This window comes from Ixodes scapularis, unplaced genomic scaffold (assembly GCF_016920785.2).
Source record: "Ixodes scapularis isolate PalLabHiFi unplaced genomic scaffold, ASM1692078v2 ptg001164l_1__unscaffolded, whole genome shotgun sequence".
Lineage (NCBI taxonomy): Eukaryota > Metazoa > Arthropoda > Arachnida > Ixodida > Ixodidae > Ixodes > Ixodes scapularis.
In genome coordinates this window covers 637,257-647,607 of record NW_024610111.1, presented here as the reverse complement: position 1 = coordinate 647,607, position 10,351 = coordinate 637,257, and positions in this window count along the sequence as shown.

Genomic DNA, 10,351 nt, shown 5'->3' with positions numbered 1-10,351 from the left:
GAGCCACTAGCGACGATAGCGCGTTCTTATTGGCTCTTGACTGCGGCTGTCTGCGTGTCAACGCAACTGTGCGTACAAGTTTGGCGCAAGCGGTCTTAGCAACGCAACGCGTCCGCTTGCCGCTACGGAACGCACCGCGCTCAAACGCGAATGTGCGTATGGGACTTCCGGAGCGCTCGCAGCGCCCCCGCCAGCCACCGCCTCGGCCACGCGCTCCCAGTGGGTCTTTCATATCGCCGGAGACTGTACGTTAAAAGGACAGATAATTCTTGGTTTCTATCGCGTGCTGCGGCATGACCGGTGGCAGACAGAAACCTATTTCTGTTATACGGACAAGCATTTGGTTATATTAGTTCAACAAGAGTTTGGGACACCGGGTGAAGGAAAAATCTTTTGTTACTATCTTGTAGGTTATCAAAACGAACTTTAAATGTTACATTAAGACTTCTCCCGTACTCTAAAAGGTGTCTACGTGTAAGTCGCACAGACAGAGAAGAATCCTCTCGTACAGAAAAAGAGGTATCTTTTAGTTTAAATCCGGCGCCCAAAATGCTTTCTTTCTCTTTGTATCTGGCGAACTTCACAATGATAGGCCTCACCATGATAGGCGATACGATCGTTCAAGATATGACGTGTCAAATGAATACCTAACTTGTGCGTGCCAAACTCAACGGTTTTTACTTCGGATTGACCCCACGTCTCGGTTGAATTATCTGCGCACCCAAAAAACAATAAAGTTGATCTCCTAAGCCTATTTTCGTTGTCCTCACACTCTCTCTGAATAGTTGCTACCTCAACAGAATTATGAGGTCCAGGTCCAGTTACAGATACAGCGTTCGTCGCGTCCAACCTTTCTTCGACAGCAGTTATCCGATAGACAAGCTGTATGACCGATGTATTTGTCGTCTTTAATCCACTTTTAAAAGACGTAATCTTTGCCGAGATGTCAGTCTGCGCAGCCTCAATCCTATGAACTGCAGCCAGTATACTCGATATCTGCCTACTGTCTGTCAGTGGGCCCGGGTTTCATTCAACGTCCCCCGACACAATTAAAAGGCCTTGGCAGATCGAAAAACAAACAACATTCGCGCACTGGAACAAGTAACAAAGAAGACACTTCAATCATGTGCGTAGAATTTCATTGGAGCTCGAAACTAAAGCCAAGCACTGATCTTGGCTGCAAGAGCATTTGGTATTCTGAAGGTAACCAACCTGAATATACAAGCGTAAACGTGTCATGGCTTCCGCAGCGGGGTCGAGCCTCAACTGGCCGGCGAGTAGAAGCTGCTTTTGTAGACAATCCTCTGGCGACGTTCCTCGTTGCCAGGCGGGGTAGATGGAAGGGTCCAGGCACGGCGGGGCGAGCAAAAACGGCACTTTTGTCGAACCATGCTCCAGGGATTTTTCAGCGTCATCACTAGGACCCCGGGCGTCAGCCGGGAAAGCCAGGAAGAGCTTCGGTGGGACGATGGCCGAAAAGAGTAGCAACTGAATGTACAAGCGGAAACGCGTCATGGCTTCCGCTGCGGTATCAAGCCCCAACTAATTGGCGACTAGAAGCTGCTTTTGTAGACAGCCCTCCGGGGCTGTTCCTGGTTGCCAGGCGGGGTAGTGGAAGTGTCCAGGCACGGCGGAGCGAGCAAAAACGGCACTTTTGTCGAGTCATGCTCCAGGGATTGTTCAGCGTCATCACTGGGACCAGGGGCGTCAGTCGGGAAAGCCACGAAGGGCTTCGGCGGGACGATGGCCGAAAAGAGCAGCACCTGAATGTACAAGCGAAAACATGTCATGGCTTCCGCTGCGGTGTTGAGCCCCAACTAATTGGCGAGTAGAAGATGCTTTTGTAGACAGCCCTCCGACGATGTTCCTGGTTGTCAGGCAGGGTAGATGGAAGTGTCCCGGCACTGCGGGGCGAGCAAAAACGGCACTTTTGTCGAGTCATGCTCCAGGGATTCTTCAGCGTCATCACTGGGACCAGGGGCGTCAGTCGGGAAAGCCACGAAGGGCTTCGGCGGGACGATGGCCGGAAAGAGCAGCACCTGAATGTACAAGCGAAAACGCGTCATGGCTTCCACTGCACTGTCGAGCCCCCTGCGTAACGTGTAATGTGATTGCCTTCCTGAGAATGCTCCTTGTGCTAAGTGGGGCGTCGAGTTCAACACCGGTCCAGACGCTGCAGCTATTCTGCAGCAAGTATTTGCTATTGCTAAGGACATACAATATATTAAGAGTGAAAAGGTCACAACAAATGAGAGACATTCGGCCAACGAGCTGAAGTTAGAAAGCATCGCTACTTTTCAGAATAATATAAGTGCATGTCAAGACAAAATAACAGAGCTCGAAGCGAATGTTAGAACTATTACAAAAAAGCTCAATGTCCTGGAAAAACGAAGCCGACGGTGTAACGTCTTACGGCATCAAAGAACGCGATAACGAAAACAGTGGAATTCTTGAAAAGATGGTCGTAGATAACGTCCTGAAAGAAATTTTGCACGTACAGATGTCAGGTATTGAGAAAATTCACCGATTTGGAACAAAGATTGGCAACGAAATTCGGCCTATTATCTTTAAACTGCTGGACGGCAGGGATAAAACAATGATACTAAATAACTGTGTGAAACTAAGGGGTACAAACTTTTCTATAATCGAGGACGTTTACGGTCCGCACAGGGAATTAAAAAAAACAAAAAACAAAAAAGAGAACAGTACCAAAGCAAACCCAGATAGCAAACATAACGTCTTTCTTACTTATGATAAGGTTGAAATAAACTGACAAGCGCATGTGTAGGACGAGGAAAAAAATGATAAAGTTCCCATGTCTGAAAAGAACGCGGTAACGGACCAATACTAGCAGATGACTATGCAACGAGACTGGCAGACGACCATCAAACAGCGGCTAAAATAACAGTCATTAATATGAATGCAAGAAGCCTTTTAAATAAAGTAGAGGCATTAAAATCTGCTTTCCTGGATTTTGAACCTCACCTAGCTACAATAACTGAGACATGGTTAAATCCTCAAATACTCGATAGCGAAATTGTCCCTCCAAACTACAATATGTTAAGGAACGACCAAACATCTAGAGGGGGAGGGGGGGGGGGGAGGACTAGCAATACTTTTAAAGCAAGGTATCTCTTACGTGCTCTCGCCTGAAGTAAAAGAAGTTGACTCTCTTTGGTGTAAAGTGTACCTGCCAAATTATTCTGTTTTTGTTGGTGGGATTTACCGGCCACCCCACTAGGATCTAAAATATCTGTATAGCTTGATGAACTACATGTACCAACAAAGTTTTTTTAGATTTCAGGAAGGCCTTTGAGTGTTTTTTTTAAAACACGACATCCTACTCCGAAAACTACCGCTGTATGGAATAAGAGGCAGTGTGCTAAACTTGATAAGCAGTTACATGACCTCACGTTTTCAATATACCGTCCTCAATGATATGCGCTCTCCTTTAGCAAAAATTTGATACGGTGTGCCGCAGGGGTCATTACTTTTTCTTCTTTACATCAATGATATAGTAAACATCCCACAAACACCTAACATAATTTTATATGCAGATGATACGAATGCATTCTTTACTGGTAGCTGTTTGGGTAGCATAGAAAGGGAAACAAATAATTGGCTGGAGCAACTTTATTTATGGTTAGACTCAAACCAGTTAGAGCTGAATACGGCAAAGACTAAGTGCACTATTTTTAAAGCGAAAAATAAGCCCATAACTAGCGAAATTAGTATATTTTTTCAAAACTCGAATATTGAACGCGTCGAATCCTTTGAATTGCTTGGTGTTCGTTTTCACGAAAATCTATACTGGACTTATCAAGTGAACGAACTCCGAAGGGATATTTCTAGATCAATTGGTTTAATTTGTAAGCTAAAATACCTTCTTCCAGCCTGGTTAAAAAAAATGTATATATCTCTGATTCACTCGAGGCTGCATTACTGTTTATTGGTCTGGGGGACGGTTACAGCAAGTAATATTAAGCAATTATTTACATTGCAAAAACGCGCAGTTAGGTCAATTGATAATTTACCTTGGACTGAATCGACTTCCCCTAGCTTTGTTAAACATGGAATATTAACGTTAGATCATCTTTTTTGCCTAAGGGTCGCAATTTCATTTCATACTCAAATCAACACGAATCCCGCAATATTTTACGAAACATATTTATCCAAGCAAACAAATTACAATTTGAGACACCAGCAGTTTTCAAAACCTAAAATAAGAACTAATTACGGTACACAAAAAATATCCTACCAGATAACCGATCTTTTTAACATATGTTATTGTGTATTCGAATTAGCCCAGACAATAGCGTCCATGTTTCTTTTCAAAAAATACCTTACGATATACTTCAATGAGCCTAGTGTGTACTCCTAGTATAGTTCACATCAAAATAGATTGTACATTTTTTGTGTCTCATATTTTTTATTCTCAAATATTGTTTTACTTTTTGATTTATGCTGTTTTTGATTCATTTCCTGTGCCCTGCTGCTGAGTGCTGTAACGGGGGTTGGGACCTAGTCAGGTGATTCGTTTTCGCCATTTTTCCCAACCTCCCTGACAATTGTGTCAAAAATAAAAATAAAGAAACAAACAAACTATCAAACAAACATATCACGGGTAAAAGGATCATCATGATGGGAGATTTTAATGTACCAGAGATAAACTGTATTTGATGCACCCATACACGTCTAGTTTAGATGCTTTTCTTGATATCAGGTTTACATATAACCTTACACACATCGTCAAGGAGCCAACCCGCGTGCAGGGGTCGTCTTGTAGCTTACTAGACTTGGGATTTCTTAGCGACCATTTTCCACAAGCCCAAACAGATGTAGATGTTGTAGATGGCATATCCGACTATAAAGCAATCGTATGTGCAATACCTGCACGCGCTTCAGTGGCCTCTCATAATTGTACTACATATGTCCTTGATTTTAACAATTCTGATGATGCGTCTGTCCTAAATTACCTTGCGCATGAATTCTTTGTCTTTCGCGAAATGTGTGATTGTAATTCTTTTAACTTAGATAATCTAAGGTACAGGTTCAAAGCAATTGTAAATCATTGCATTCTCTAGTCCATCCCAAAAAATTGTAAAGTGATAAGGAAACATAACCCATGGATAACCTGTGAGTTTATCTACCTGCAACGTCGAATCAAACGCCTTAGAAAGTCATCTAAAAGGTTTCTCACTAGAGACTCTAAAACAACAGATTAGAAAACAAAGCTTTCGAAACCATAGAATGTGCTTAAAATAAAAATTAAAGAAGCAAAACAAAAGTACAACAACGTAATCCTTCGCGAGTTTTTGCAAGCGTCCCCCAAAAAAAGTTTGGAACCACATAAACCCAAAAAAGTCAAAAACCACTAGTCTTAGAACCTCAGAGAAATAGAGAACGGCTGATGAATTCAGCAGCTACTTTGGGGTTGTTTATACGACTGACAACGACCAACACAGTTTCCTTTCTAACTCCAAATAATGACTCTGAAGGCCTAAGAAGCCTAACAGTCACCGAGCCAGGTGTTCTAGCATTATTGCTTGAACTGGACACAAAAAAAATTGACGGTCCTGACGAAATTCCAATAATATTCCTAAAACGGTATGCCGAATAGATTAGTAAATATTTCGCACTAGTTTTTAACAGGTCCTTCAGGTGTTCTTCTGGGGTGGCTATCATTTAAGCCCGTTCTCGTTTCGCCCTTCTCACTTGGACCTTATCAAAACAACCATTCTGAAAAATATCTTCTCTCTTGGACCTGTCGCATTTGGTCCTTTCCGATTTCGTCCTTCGAATTTCAACTCTCCTCATTTGAGTCCGTTCTCGTTTCGCCCTTCTCATTTGGCCCTTCTCAAAACAACCATTTTCAGAAAGATCTTCTCGCTTTGACCCGTCGTATTTGGCCCTCTCCCGTTTCGTCCTTCGCATTTCAACCCTCCTCATTTTGGCCCGTCCTCGTTTCGCCCTTGTCACCTGGCCCTTTTCGAATCAGCCATTCTCAAAAATATCTCGCTTTGACCCGTCGCACTTGATTCTTTCTGTACCAAAATCATTTTCTTTTTGGGTAATATAAATAAATACATTGATATATTTTGTGCGTGCTTGTGTGCGTGTATGTGTGTGCGTGCGTGCGTGCGTGTGTGTGTGTGTGTATATGTGTGCGTGCGTGCGTGCGTGTGTGTGTATGTGTGCGTGCGTGCGTGCGTGTGTGTGCGTGCGTGCGTGCGTGCGTGCGTGCGTGCGTGCGTGCGTGCGTGCGTGCGTGCGTGCGCGCGTGCGCGCGCGCGCGCGCGCGCCAAGTTTTTGGCATACTCTCTCTTCTAAGGATTTTAGCAGTGCGTCGAGGTCGTCATGAAAAACTACTAGCCGACAATAAAACAGACCAACTATTTATCGCAGCCAGATCATATTCCGAAATGTCACGTTGCATATGGTTGAAAAAACCCCGAGACTGCGGGTGAACGACACAACACTAAAAAGTAGAGACTTTTTAGTGTTGTGTGGTTTACCCGAAGTCTCGGGGTTCTTTCAACCATGTGCAATGTACACCAGCCCGTTTGAGCCCTTACATTTTGTTCATGTCACGTTGTTTGAGGTCTCTCGACTTGGGACAATGCCACCACTTCTATAATGTATGCTATTTCTGTTCAAACGAAGTTTCCAAATTAAATGTTCATCGATTTTTTTTCCTTTGCTTAGAGGAAGGGAGGCAGGCGTCATTGTACGATTCTCAGTGCGTACCTCTACACATAACCTATAACTGATGATATGTTGGGGGCCCAAGCAAAGTAAGGCTCATTCACAAAACCGCGAAGGCATAACGACGTTAGAAGCATCCCGAACTAGTGCTATTCGGTAGTAGCGCCAACGGGCAAAATGAGAATGGTTCCAGTTGCGAAAAATACAATTTGGATCTTTTGAGAAGGTTCAAACAAGGCGAACCAAATCAGAATGGGACGAAAGGCACACGGTCAAAATGCGAATGGGACGTTTTCATATAACGGGCAAAATGAGAATGGGCCCTGTTGCAAATAAAACAATTCGGCTCTTACGAGAAGGTTCAAACAAGAAGGACCAAATGAGAATGAGACGAAATGTGCAAGGTTCAAATGCGAACGGGACGTTTTGAGATTCACCCGTTCTTCTGTGCCAACTGGGGGAAAAATGGCAAAAGTTGTACCTATTCACTAATCCGGCCAATACTCATTGGCCTCCAAACTATACGCCTCGCAAGTGTGCTCATTTTCGTCTTCTGCGCATGAGAAAGGAAGTAGCGGTGACGTCAGAACGCCGAGCTCTGATTGGCTGATCGCGACCCCGTATCTCAGCGTCGTCTGCTCCTTTGCAACGTCGTCTGCTCGCAACGTCGTCTGCGTCTGTCTTACCTTTCCTGCGACTTTCGGAAGTGCAGGTCTTTACGAGCGAGCTCGACTTCGCCTTTCAGAGAGGGCAGACGAAATAACTCGAGCGGTACGTTGTTTTTGTCTAACAACTAGCAGACGCGCATCAAGAAGGCAAGTCAAAGGACTCACTGGCGAGGTGTTCCGAGGCGCCGAAATTTGTTTGCTCAGAACTGAGAGTGAGCGTGTTAGTGTCCGCAAGTTCCCTCCCAAATATTTTTCCCTCCTTTCGTGCGCGGCGAGACCCCTCATTCTTCAACGGCGTCGGCGGGTTGGCGCAGTTAACGTCGTCTGCTAGTCAAAGCGATGGCTGCTTTACCTTTCCTGCGTCTATCGGAGATTCACCGCGTTTTCACCGGCGAGAGTCACCGTTGCCTCGGGAAACAAGGAGATAACAAGAGGAAGAAAAATCTAAAACTGAGGTCAGCGATCAAAGTATAATACGGGAAGGGTTCACAAGGGTCGCGCAAGCATATTCCATTCAGCACACCAGCCGGTCGTGGGCAGACGGTCGCCGAGTCGCGGAGTGCCTGCTAGGCCTAACTGCCGTGCTCGCCTGGTCGCGTTCGGTGGAATCGTGGCCGTTGGAGCTTTTCCCGGGTGTTTGTGGATCCAGCGTTCTTGTTTGCCGTGGTCTGTTTCAAGTACGTTTTTCTTGCTGCTTGAAGTCGGGACGTGTGAGAAGCGCACGAAGAAAAATAAACGTTCGTGGGTCGTCGCGACCGCGACGCTGTCGGCCATGGGATTTCATCGTAAGAAGCGCGTAAAACAGCTTGGGAGATGTCGTAGGATTTCGTCGTAACCTGCAGAAAACGCACGAAAATTTCGTTTCGTGAATACGAATTTGTTCTTAAGTTATGTCTTACGCACATTTTTAGCAGAAGATCGTCGCCTGCACTTCCGAAAGTCACCGGAAAGGTAAGACAGACGCAGACGACGTTGCAAAAGAGCAGACGATGCTCAGATAGGGGGTCGCGATTAGCCAATCAGGGCTCGGCGTTCTGACGTCACCGCTACCCCCTGCGCAAGAAGCAGACGAACTTGCCCTCCGCATACACCTTTATCTCTTACATGCACGTGCTGTAAACTTCGGAACACATCATCCTTAAATTGCTGACGGTATTTATTGATAAGCACAATATTTTATGCGCGCAATAGCACGGCTTTAGGAGTGGACTGTAAACTTTCACACAACTGGTCTAGACTATCCATGACTTGGCGACTGGTATAAATAATAGAAGCCAGTTTGATGTAATATTTTTAGGCCTATCAAAAGCGTTTGACCGTGTTTCAAACGTCATACTTCTTAAAAATACTTACACAGGTCATAGGTGAGGATCCTATAGTATCGTAGATAGAAGATTACCTAAAAAATCGGTTTCAGTTTGTATGTTATCAAGGACATGTGTCTCGACCAGTTGAAGTACTGTCTGGTGTCCCGCAAAGCACTGTTTTGGCAACACTCTTGTTTATTGTATATATAAATGACATTGTTAATGAAATCGATGTAAATATAAAACTTTTTGCCGTCGACTGTTTTATCTATCGCGAGATAAAATGCCAAGCTGACCAAATTCAACTAAACGAACCACTAAAAAAGATAACCGATTGGTGCGGCAATTGGCAAATGGCTCTAAATTTTGACAAAACCGGAGCGTGACTGCAGTGCGCAAGTGGGACATTGAGCGACTGCTTCGTCTTTGTGTAAAGGTTTAAGCTTCCGTCTTTGTGTAATCGTTTAATGTTCAAGCTGTTTGCCCACTATCACTGCAACCACGTGTGTCTTTGTTGTCCTGTCTAGCTGTAATCGTTTAAATTCAATCTAACGCCACTAGAAGAACTACACTTCAGAGTAACGACACTTCGCCATATTGTGGCTTAAAATCATGGTTGCCAGTTCTCTGAAGCTTTGTCTGAAATCCCAGGAAACGTTTTTCTGCTCTCAAATGATTTAACAGATATTATGTTGTAGCCCTGGTCGCCGGCATAGCGACCACGAAGAAGAGATGCGTACGCCGCGAGCTCTGAACTCGAAAATTTGATCTTTATCGCGATGTGGATGCTCTATAGACGCTTTGCAGGAGCTGTGCATGGACGCCGCCAGAACTGACCTTCAGTTTTTGTTTCCTCTGATTCCGTTTATTTCACTTCATCGTTACCGTAGCAGGCCAGGTTATTGCCACATAAGATTCCACCGTGTCCTTTTCTAAAGCATCGACCTTTGTAGAGGATCGTCAACTACCGTTTCAGTTGCTCGGCATCTCGGTAAGACAAGAGAAGGTCAGCAATGGCGGCTGTAATTTGGCGCGTGTGCAAAGCGTCTATATGCAAAATGACAATGTTGCCGGCACAACCTATTCACTCCCTAAAAAGCAACAACCCAAGAAACCAAATACAAGAAATAAAAACGGAACAGTGTAACTGAGAGTAAAAAAAGAAAACAGTAACATAGCTGGATCATTACAAAGTCTCTCTGCCAGGCAGGCTTTCTCTATAGCACGGGTACTCTCGTCGTTGTCCTTGTATTGACCTGGGCCGAAGCTCCTCCCTCTCGCTCCGAACAAGCCAGTGGGGTCTCGGGTACCGTCGGTACCGCTGAAGCCGACACGGAATCAATCTCCGCGTTCTCCGTTGTCGCCGAAGTAGCCACGGGACGAGTCTCTGGGATCTCGGCTACAGCCGTATCAGCCGACTCCAGCGTTGACGCCGCTTGCTGTGATGCTCTCGACAGGCGCTTCCCCGCTCCTTTACAACCGGAAAGCTTCGACGCATTCAAGGTCCGGTTGTCGCTGAGCATGTAAGAACTTCGCCCAGGTGTACCAGTGATAGCATTGGGCGCGTATAGTGCGATGTACCTTTCTTTGGTATGCTTGGCTTGCGGACCCTAACGAAATCGCCCAGTTTGGATGTTGGCGCCCTTGCTCCCCTCTTGGAGTCCGTGTAGC